This window comes from Myotis davidii, unplaced genomic scaffold, assembly GCF_000327345.1.
Source record: "Myotis davidii unplaced genomic scaffold, ASM32734v1 scaffold916, whole genome shotgun sequence".
NCBI classification, from domain to species: Eukaryota; Metazoa; Chordata; class Mammalia; order Chiroptera; family Vespertilionidae; genus Myotis; species Myotis davidii.
In genome coordinates this window covers 2164745-2175289 of record NW_006288013.1, presented here as the reverse complement: position 1 = coordinate 2175289, position 10545 = coordinate 2164745, and the positions used below count along the sequence as shown (strand labels likewise).

Below are 10545 nucleotides of genomic sequence, written 5' to 3'. Positions count from 1 at the left end.
TCAGGGAGAGAGTCCAGGTGAGAGGGAAGCTTCAGAGGTGAGAGAAAATGCTTAGTCTCAGACCTCACACCAAACAGTAACTAAAACATTTAGCATCTCATGCATTGCATATTCATCTAAATTATCTCACTTAATACTTCTCTCTGTCTCCCCTTTTATTTGGGTTAATATTTGAGTGCCTCTTATGTGGCACACACTTTATATATTTTTCCTCATTTAAGCTTTGGAACTCGCTATGAAGCAGAAACTGTCATTAGCTCCGTAACTTGCCTGTGGTCTCACAGTTACTAAAGAGCAGGGCCAGCACTCAAAGTCCTATCTTTTGATACAAACCCTACATTCAAAGCCAGAATTTCAGTTCTTCGAAAGATACGTTTAAAAACGAACATTGTGCAAACGTGAGAAACTGTTATCCTTATCATGGAAAGCCTCTCTCTCCAAGTTTGACGTCTTCAAGGTTAGGAAACAGTGCCCAAGCTGCTCGGCCCTCAGAAGGAATGACCGAGGTCCCAGCTGGCTCACACCAGCCCACAGGCACAATGGACGAGGTGGAGGGGAGCAGAGGCAGAGAAGGGGACCCAGTTGTTGCCACCACAGCTTCCTCACTGAGGCGGCTCTTTATCTCCTACACCATTGTTTACAGCTCAGAGGACACCATCCGGCCCTAATAAATGGAAGTGTCCACTGGGAAGGGGCAAAACATACACATGCCCCCTCCACATACAAAAGGACATTTGTGCCAGGCTGCCTAAGAGGCTGACACACACACCAAGGACTTGCCCCTCCTCCCTTCACCCCTAGAAACAGACAAGAAAGGCAGCTTTCTGGTATTCCACAAAGGGGGAGCCATGCAGGGAAGAGAACACACACTCTCTAAATCTGCTGACTTGATTCATCCCCTAACTGACACAATGCGGAGAGGAAGACTTCAGGAAATGGGCAGATTATGTCCAAGAAAAGATTTCCTGCAAGCAGTTAACGGGAAACTTACATGAAAAGCGAGGACTAAAAATACTCAGGCTATTGGAAGCTGGTGGGGAGGCCCCTAGTTCTTCAAGAACTGTCTGAGGAAGCCCGCTACTGGGCTTCCAACCCTCCCCACCCACCAACCCAATGCGCTCAATTCAGCATTGGCTTATTCCCCAGGAAAAGCTAGCTCATCAGGCACCTGGTGTGATTTAAATTTCAATTTAACCTCAATCAAGTCCTCACTGTGCGCAAGTCATTATAGCACAGAAGGTATGGGTCTCGTGTCTTATACACATGGCTTGCTTCAAATGATGGGAGAAGTGGGTAGGGGGTACAAATTATATCCTATATTTAAGTGAATTCTGATGATCATGTAATAAACCTCACGACTTAATAGTTAGGAAGATTTAAAGGGTTAGGAAACCTGCATAGAGGTGGCAATGAAATATAGGAAATTTATTTGCACTTGAAAGCATTTGGAGTGACAAATCAAAGCTTGGCTTGAACAGCAGGGAAATTAAAATGCAACATTAGGAGACCAAAAGGTATCTATTAGATGGCATTATTTGTTTGGCTTTAGGAAAGCATCTTTCTGTAGGTGCTTAGAGGCAGAAGCCAGCCCACGCTATTCCCTTCACATCCTAGGGCAGGGGTGGGCAAACGTTTTGACTCGAGGGCCACAATGGGTTCTTAAACTGGACCGGAGGGCCAGAACAAAAGAATGGATGGAGTGTTTGTGTGAACTAATATAAATTCAGAGTAAACATCATTACATAAAAGGGTACGGTCTTTTTTTTTTTTTTTAGTTTTATTCATTTCACACGGGCCAGGTCCGGCCCGCGGGCCGTAGTTTGCCCACGGCTGTCTAGGGCCTGAGCAGAAATTTGAAGAACACGGAAGTTTGTTTTCAGAGCCTTCTCTTTTCTCTTCTCTTATATTTCCAGAAGCCTAATTTTGCCAACATTTAACCGTCCCCAATATCAACGTTCCTCCTCCTCCGGCACTGAACAACAACGAATCAAGAGTCCTCACATAGCAGAGGCCTATCCTACAAATAACAGGAGGAGGCAGTGCTGGGCTGCCTGGGACCCTGGGACCCTCTGAAGGACTCATCCCCCTGCTGCCCCATCAGTACCTCCTCCTAGTCCACAGTTTACAGTCCTCACACTCAGAAATTTTGGGCCCTGATTACAAAGGAAAATCTCATCACCAATCATCCTTCAGACACACGGACACACATCATTAAGTCGTGCCTCAAGGTTTAGAATGAATAATTTGAGGCCGATGATCTTTCAGTGTCATATTTTTATACCCAATGGGAGCCATTGTGAAGGTACACTGGAAAACAAAACGTAGACGGTCCTATGTGATTAGACTCTAGGGAGGTTGGGATGGGAGAACAGCAAGTTTTGTGGGTGTTTTTTTTTTTTTTTTAAGACTTCTTTTGTTGTAAAATCCCATGAATGCGTTTGTGGTTGCGGCTCACACCGTCACTGATTTCTTGGCAGCATTTGAGGCAGGTGGGCACTCCTTATTTTCCTAAATGCTGCTCCCAAATCCTTTGGATTTTCTGACACCATAATTTCCTGCAACTCTGTGCTCCTTGTCAGTCTTCATGAGGATCCTTTTAAGAACTACAACCCTCAGGATTTCATCCTTAGCTTCCTCTCTTATTCTATGTAGTCCTGAGGGGTTTAGATTTCACTCAGTGCATGGAGCACTCCTAGACTTACATCTCTAGACTGTACTTGAGGAACCACTGGGCAGCCATGAGTAGAGTTGATACCTTCACCTCCATTTGGCTCTTCTTCCTACTGTTTAGATCAGAAGGAAGGGGAGATAATTAACTGGCCTCCAGATCTTCCAAGCCATAGTGAACTGCTTTATAATGTAAATAGTTAATAATTAAGATTTTGTGTTTTGTCTACAAATGTCTACACATAAAGTCTATTTTAGAACTTGGAAATACAGGTACCACATCTGCTATATCTAAAGAACAACCATCATCAAACAGTGAAAACTGGAATTAAAAGTGTGGGAAGACTAAGTGGCCAAAGGGTATGAGAAACACGATGTTAGGAAATTCTTGGGTCTTGTGCAGTTAGAAACAAAACAAACAAACTGGGTTAGTCACTTTAAAAGGAATATAAATTATACTAAAATATGTTAGCAAAACTACTCTCATCTCTATTTCTAAAGTCGCAGAGTCATGGTAAAGAGAAGAGACCTACTGGATTCAACCGCTCAGAAATCTGACTGTGATTACTCTGACATCTACATTCTACAATGGACTTCTGAAGACTCTAACATTAGCAGAGAATGATGTTGAAAGAACCTTGGACTGGGAAATAGGATTCTCCAACTGGCTTTGCAACTAAAGACTCCTTGGTAAATGGTCATCTAATATCTTCAAGTTCCAAAATCCCTACAGATTCTTAGCACTTGGTCTCAGCAAAATATCAGATACTTGTTTACACCTCATTGTAGATATCAGTCAATGGGTTTGATGTCCTTACCCAATACTATTGGCCTCTTAAGTCAATCCTCCAAAAAGACATAAGAAGAGTGGCAGAGTGTCCAAAAGGCACCAATGATGCTAGAATGCAAGGGTTTCCTTTTGAGTGAAGTCTAAATAGATATCAATGAGGGGGCAGGAGTTTTTGCTCTAATACAAAAGACGGCTGAATTCCTCATAGCTAAGTCCAAGTTAAGCTTATTTAAGAAGAGGCTGGGGAGTAATAAAAAAGGAATGATATACTTCACCCCTTGACATCCTACTCTCTTAGGAGGAAAAGAGCCATAAGGGGAAAGTTTGAAAAAAAAGATGAAGCTTTAAGCAAAAGAAAACAAAATTCTTTCCCCATAAAAAAAAAAGAAGCATCATTGTAATCACTCCCCATCCCTAAAGTACCTCAAATTCAGCTAATAATGAGAAACAGAAAATGTTCTGTTAATAAATGAATAATACTGAGTTCTCTACATTCCAGAGGGCATTTCTATGGAGACTGAGATTAAGGAGCTCCAAACCTAGCTAAGAAGCCATGAGTATTTTTAAAGCATAAAGTAGCAAATAAATATTATATCATAAGTGATATTAGTTTAGAGCAGTGAGCTTTGGTTCTGGGTGGTCTAGGAAGGTTTTGTAAGCAATAGACCTGAGTTGGGCCAAAAAAAATGTGAAGGCTTAAACTATGCTCCCCTTCCTAGTTGGCTTTTCTTTGTTGGATCAATCATCAAAGAACTTCTAAACATGCAACAACAACAATAACTACCAACAAACTCCCTACGCATGTTAGTAAAAGTACCTCGTAAAGTATAAAATGTTAACTATCATATCACTTGAATTTTCAGGAGTGCACAAGGTGCTTTGTCACCATCATCATCATTAACTGAATGTTGTGCCAATCTGCCTCATTATAGAGTCTAGAATACCATAACATTTACTTCCCTAGTCTTCCTTCAAACTGGAAGTATTCAACTGTGTTTCACAGTTCTGGACAATAAGACATAACCAGAAATCTGCTGGGGACTCTTGGGAAAGCATTTGATTTCCTTTTACCCTGGGGTTGAAAGCCAATATGTGATGGATGGCTAAATGGGAAGACATAAAGATTAAGCATCCTTGACTGTAACACTGAGTCTCTAAACCAAAGGCAGCAAGTGCTTATCCTAGACTTCTTGTAATGTAATGTATTTAAACCAGTGTCAGCTTAATAAATGAAAATATTCCTGATATAGATACTTAGCATGTGCTTAGCCATGGTTATAAAGTAGGTAGGTGATAGAAACAATTCAAGCCATGTCCAATGCCCTCTTAACCACTATCCTAATAAGGGTCTTCTCAGTGCTACGAAAACTTGTCTCTTAATGCTTAATGACCAGTCCTGTGGTTATTTTGGCTGTAGGGACTAGACATCCGATGATGATCACAGCCAGTTTCATCATAAAACTTTATAGTTTGAGTACATCTTAATAATACGTTCAAAAAAACAATGACACCAATTTCACTGGCTCTCCGTCTAGGGGTAAAGAGATTCAACATATTGATATATCAGTTATCTTTCCCTTATTCACTTCTTGACAAGTCTATGACCCTTTCCTTTCATTTTAAATTTATTTCACATTTGAAATCCAGAGAAAAATTAACATTTGCCTACAGAAACACCCCACCCATTTTTGTGTGCATCCATTTGGACTTTCAAGATGGCTACAAATGAGTTATGCTCTTGTTTTCTATATAATAAGACAAGTATCATTTCAATGAACTAAGCAGCTGATAATACTTAAAAACAAGCAGTAGACTGTTTCTGGAGGGTCACTTATCCCCTTAAAATAGAGCAAATTGGAAGATCATTCAGAAATATTTCAAAGCCTAAAACAACACTGAGCTAATGGTGACAGTGACCGGCTGTTGGCAGCTGCTGGGGTTTGCATAGCTTTACTCTCCAGTGAAATATACTCCTTCTCTGTGGTTATGACTGGCCATTACATAGGAGGATTAATGGGGCTCCTTTTGGCTGTCAGGAAAAGCTTAAGATATATTCTTTATGTGTATCCCTAAGAGCACACATCCTTTCTGCAAAGCTGATAGGTCACCTCCCTCAACCAATTAGCTAATTGTCTGAAATCACTCCTCGTAGATCAAGAAACACTGTCTTGTGAATGAACTCTGTTCATGCAGAAAGGAAGAGCCTTTTGTTTCCTTTTGAAGATCCTATTCAACTTTAAGGTCCCTTCCATCTAAAAATTCTAAATTCTACAAATATGAACAATCAGCTCCCACGAATGAATCTTTCCAGCTTCACAGCGAATCAGTGCTTTTTTTGACTATGGGATTTTTTTTTTAAGTGAAAATTGTTTTTAAACGTAACTTCCTGATGGTACCAGGTGTAAAATGGTAAATAAAAGAAACAGCAGTTGTGTTGGCTATCTTGGGTTGTTTTCTTTAAAGCTTGCCAGACTGATGTCATTCTGGATGCATTCTATTCTGCTGACCAAGCAAGGTCTTCCTAGAAAAATCTATAGACGGAATGCCCAATTCTGATCAAAACATAGCATCAAATTCTAAAAGTACAGAACTATCTGGAAGATTGGACACCTGGCTCTCACTGAATACAGAGGAGTGAGTGGCCCCCTTTTTATAGTTAATACTAGGAACTAGAGTCAACCTTCATATTTGGCCTACTCGAATGAGATAGGCTGAGAATCAAACATCTTACATTGAATAGCAAAACACCCTTACTTATACCATTTGCATACCATTTCTCACTGACCCTGATGTTCCTGGTTCCTAACATAGTGCTATTTTGTTCAGATTTCTATACTTTCCTGTGCCAGTCCTCCTGCTACTTAGACCGTTTTCTTCAAAAGTCTAAAAGTCCACAAATAGAGCATTTGCAACAGGGAAAACAGAAATCTCTCACATCTGGGAATCCTGGAAAAGCTTCACTGTCGATGACATAGAAGCTAAATAAGGATGGACAGATTTTAACAAATAGAGAAGGGGGAGGATTAAAAGGAAACCCCCCAGGAGAGGTGGACAGAAAAGAGTACTTATCATGTGACAGCTACCGTGCTAAGTACTTTAGCACAAATTCTCACCTACACCTTATAACAAACCACACTGGGAAGGGCAGGTATTATTATTCTCAAAAACCTTTAACCAGCCTAGGAAATTTGTCCAAGGATACAGAGAAGAGGTGAATCTAGGTCTCAAACCCAGATCTAGCTCCAGATCATCTCTGTTCCCACTACACTGATGAGTAATGAGAGGCACTGAGGCAGTAAAGGGCAGGCTCATTTAGGGAGTGGGAACTGAGCCAATACAGTAGGTAAGCGAGTGGCAGATTCTGAGTGTCTAGCTCTTTGGGAGTCACCATTTAAAAAAAAGGACCCCAGAAGACAGAGTCCAATTGTGCTGATAGGTATAAACAGAATGAAACTGTTGACCATTTTGACAAGATGAACTGGAACAGGCAGTAAGTCATATCTTTTTAAGAAATCACCTGCATCGTGGAGCTGGTGGCTTGAGTTCAGGACCATGATGGTTGCTGCATCCATCATCTCCGTCTGGCAATGTGTTTGAATCGAACCTAAACAATACCTGAGTCTTGATCCCAGTGTTAGCTAGCCACACATATACAAAAGGCAATGATTACTTGAGGGGACTACATGGGCACCTCCTGTCACACCTAATTTAGTACAGTGTGCTCTATGATTTCTCCAAATATATCTCATGATCTTTTCCCATCCTACATAATAAAAGGGCAATATGTAAATTGACCCTAATGGCAAAACGACTGATCGCTATGACACTCAACGCAGGAGTTGCCCCCTGGTGGTCAGTGTGCTCCCACAAGGGGAGCTCCACTCAGTCACAAGCTGGGCTGACAGGTGCAAGCACAGTGGAAGGTGGCGGGAGCCTCTCCTGCCTCCTTGGCAGCGCTAAGGATGTCTGACTGCTGGCTTAGGCCCTAAACTGGCAGGTAGACATCCCCTGAAGGCTCCCAGGCTGCCAGAGGGATGTCTGACTGCCAGCTTAGGCCTGATCCCCCAGGGAGCGGGCCTAAGCCAGCAGGTGGACATCCCTGAGGAGTTCCAGACTGCGAGAGGGCCAGGCCAGTCTGAGGGCCCCCCCGCCCTCCGCCACCACTGAGTGCAAGAATTTTCGTGCACTGGGCCTCTAGTTTACCAACATTATCCCCTTTCCTATGACTCTATTCACAGGCTCTAAAATAAGGCCTAGAACATAGCAGTTGCTTAATAAAAGTTCACTGAAGAAATGACATATAATAGGCATTCAGTAAATGTTTAAGTAAATAAAATAAATGAACAAGATGCTGGTGTTGGAAGAAGTGTATGAGAGACATTAAGGCACCGACTCAAGGTTAGGGGCTGCGGTACAATGTAAAGTAAGGTGTTAAATATACACTGAGTGGCCAGATTATTATGACCAGCTGAAGTTTGTAGGCAAATTAGCTATAATTTTGCACTGAAGTTGCTAGAGGGCCAGACCATTATAAATAGGGAAGCAGGTTGTTTCCCTGCTTGGCAGAAGTGATTTTTTTCTGAAGATATGGGTAAACAACACGATTTAACAGCCTTTGAACGTGGGAGATATGTATGTATGTATGTGTATGTATATGCCACAGCTGCCAGAGGGACTGGGAGTGCCCTGAAAGCCAGGCATAGGAATTTGGCTCCATTTTATAGGCAACAAAAAAGAGAATCCTGAATGTTGCTGAGGACAAAAAAAATTTTAGGTATAGTACTTGGGAGGGAGGGAGGGAGAGAGGTGGGTGACCAGAATGGTTCTAGATTGTCAGAGAACAGAGGGTAGTGAACTCCCAGAAGGAAAGGCCAGAAAGATGGATCAAAAACACAATCCTTATCTTGTCTCACAAAATTCCTCACCTTTTCATGATGACACCAAAGGTCTAATGCCTTCCCTTTCCTCTCTCTATTGGCAGCCCATCCTCTGTCTAAGTTATTCTTCTCTTCGGGAATCTTCTTTCTCTGGCCACATCTCAATATTTCTGATGCAAGTTATCATTTGGTGGGATGAGTGTAATGTGTCACAGGCTCAGAACTATTTAAAAATGCCTCAGAATTTCCGACCTCTGTGGGAGAGAAGGGCCAGTGTAAATATATTATGTTCTTGTCCCTATGGACAAACTTCGCCTACTCAGTTCTGGCCAGAGCCCAAACTGAGTAAGATGATTTCTCCCCGCCTTCCCTATTGAAGCACAACAGAAATAAATACAGAAAGTACCTTATTGTTTGGCACATGAAAATAAGTATACTCAGAGAAACAAAAATGTTTGTTTTCCTTACCTTCTGCCAATACCTTAGTGAACATTATCAACTTTCTGTTTAGAACTCACTCCTGTGCCTTTCTCACACCTCATACACCCTCCCCCTACTTCCCAACTACGTTGAAATTATACTCCTCCTTCAAGGCCTACCTTAAGTGCCACCTCCTCTAGGCTGTCTTCTTTTATATTTTAAGTGGAGTGCAAACCCTTTTCCATCTAAACCCCTTTAATGTCACGCATCTACCTCATTACAAGTCACTAAGAGACAGTTTCTTCTGAGTGTGTCTTATTTCCCGCTCTAGTCTCTTCATTAGAAATCTGTTTTGAGGCCACGGTCTATATCATTTGGACACCCCGCATAGTTCCTTCTGTAGCACATGTACTCAGTATAAGTAGGAGACTCTCAAACACTTGCAAAAATGAATTAATGGAAATATTGCCTTCAGCGAGTTATTATGCACATTACTTTAGGACATGATTATTGCTACTTTACAAATAAGAAAATGAAGACTCATAAAAGTTAAGTGATTCAGAAAAGAGGACATGCTTTCTTTCCATGGAAGCTGAGATAAAAGGCCCACATAAGAGGATTCAGATGGAATCTGGCACCTTTTGGATAACTGCTCCCATCTTTTATTGAACAACCCACAGAGAACATAAATTGGTATCTTTTTTTTGAATACATTTGTCGATATGTATATCAAGAGCCATAAAAAAAAGTCATATAATCTGAACCAGAAACCATCTTAAGAAAATATCTAGAGATACAGACAGACTTATGCATAAAGATGACCACTGTACTGTTGTTCAAAATAGTGATAAAAATCAGTCAATTCTTCTGTTTCCCAATTGACAGAATAAAAATATCTTTACTTCTCGTCCCTCCTAAATCCTAAAGATGTGACAAAGCAGAACAAAGAAGACTAATTTAATACCTGTGGTTAGGGTGGGGAGAGAGGAAAAAAGAGAAAAAAGGAACAGACCAGAAATTCAAACACTTTTCAAAAGATAGGAAATAGATGAGATTATACTGGTCAGTGTACTATGTTGTAGTTGTACGACAATGTAGATACATCTACAGACAACCCAATGAAGGGAGCCAGGTGAAAGAACCCAGGACCGGCTGCAGGCAGGAGCTAATGCTGCTCCTTGAGAAGGCCCGGAAGGGGCCATGTTGGGGATGAGAAAAGACTGTCCAATAGAAATGTAATGTGAGTCACATATATAATTTAAAATTTTCTGTTTACATTTAAAAAGTAAAAAGAAACAGGTGAGATTAATTTTAATAATATATCCAAAATAATATCATTTCAACATAAAATCAATATAAAAATACTGTTTTTCTTTTTGAAAATCTGGTGTATATTTCACATTTACTGCATATCACAATTCAGATGAGACAGGTTTCAAGCACTTGACAGCTCACCTGTGGCTAGTGGCTATTGCGACTGACAGTATAGAATTAGAGAATAAGTAGAGCAAGGTCAGGAAGAGGAGCAGAAATCAAGGTGATTAATTGAAGGGCTGTCTAAAAAAACAGCAGGGCTAAATAAACCTGTCGGATATGCAAGGACCTAGTTTAACTTCCATACGTTCTTTTTAAAAAAGTTACCAAATATGCTTTACAGCAAAATTAAAAAGGATTTTAAGAAAGAGGACAACATGGGGTACAAGAAAGGAGGTTTAACGCAGGAACTCAATGAAAGGGTAGCAGGACTATACATCAGAGCAGGAACTCTGGACTTAAGAGAAGAATGTGTCA

At 40.9% G+C, this 10545-nt stretch overlaps 1 long non-coding RNA gene across 1 annotated transcript; it reads right to left on the bottom strand.

Annotated features, from left to right (window-relative positions):
* Window positions 1-2256: 2256 nt before the first annotated feature.
* LOC107182496 lies at window positions 2257-10039 on the bottom strand. The gene is made up of 2 exons (XR_001513211.1): window positions 8383-10039; window positions 2257-2783 (listed from the first exon to the last, which is right to left on the bottom strand). It is a non-coding gene; the product is annotated as an uncharacterized LOC107182496 (long non-coding RNA).
* Window positions 10040-10545: the final 506 nt, after the last annotated feature.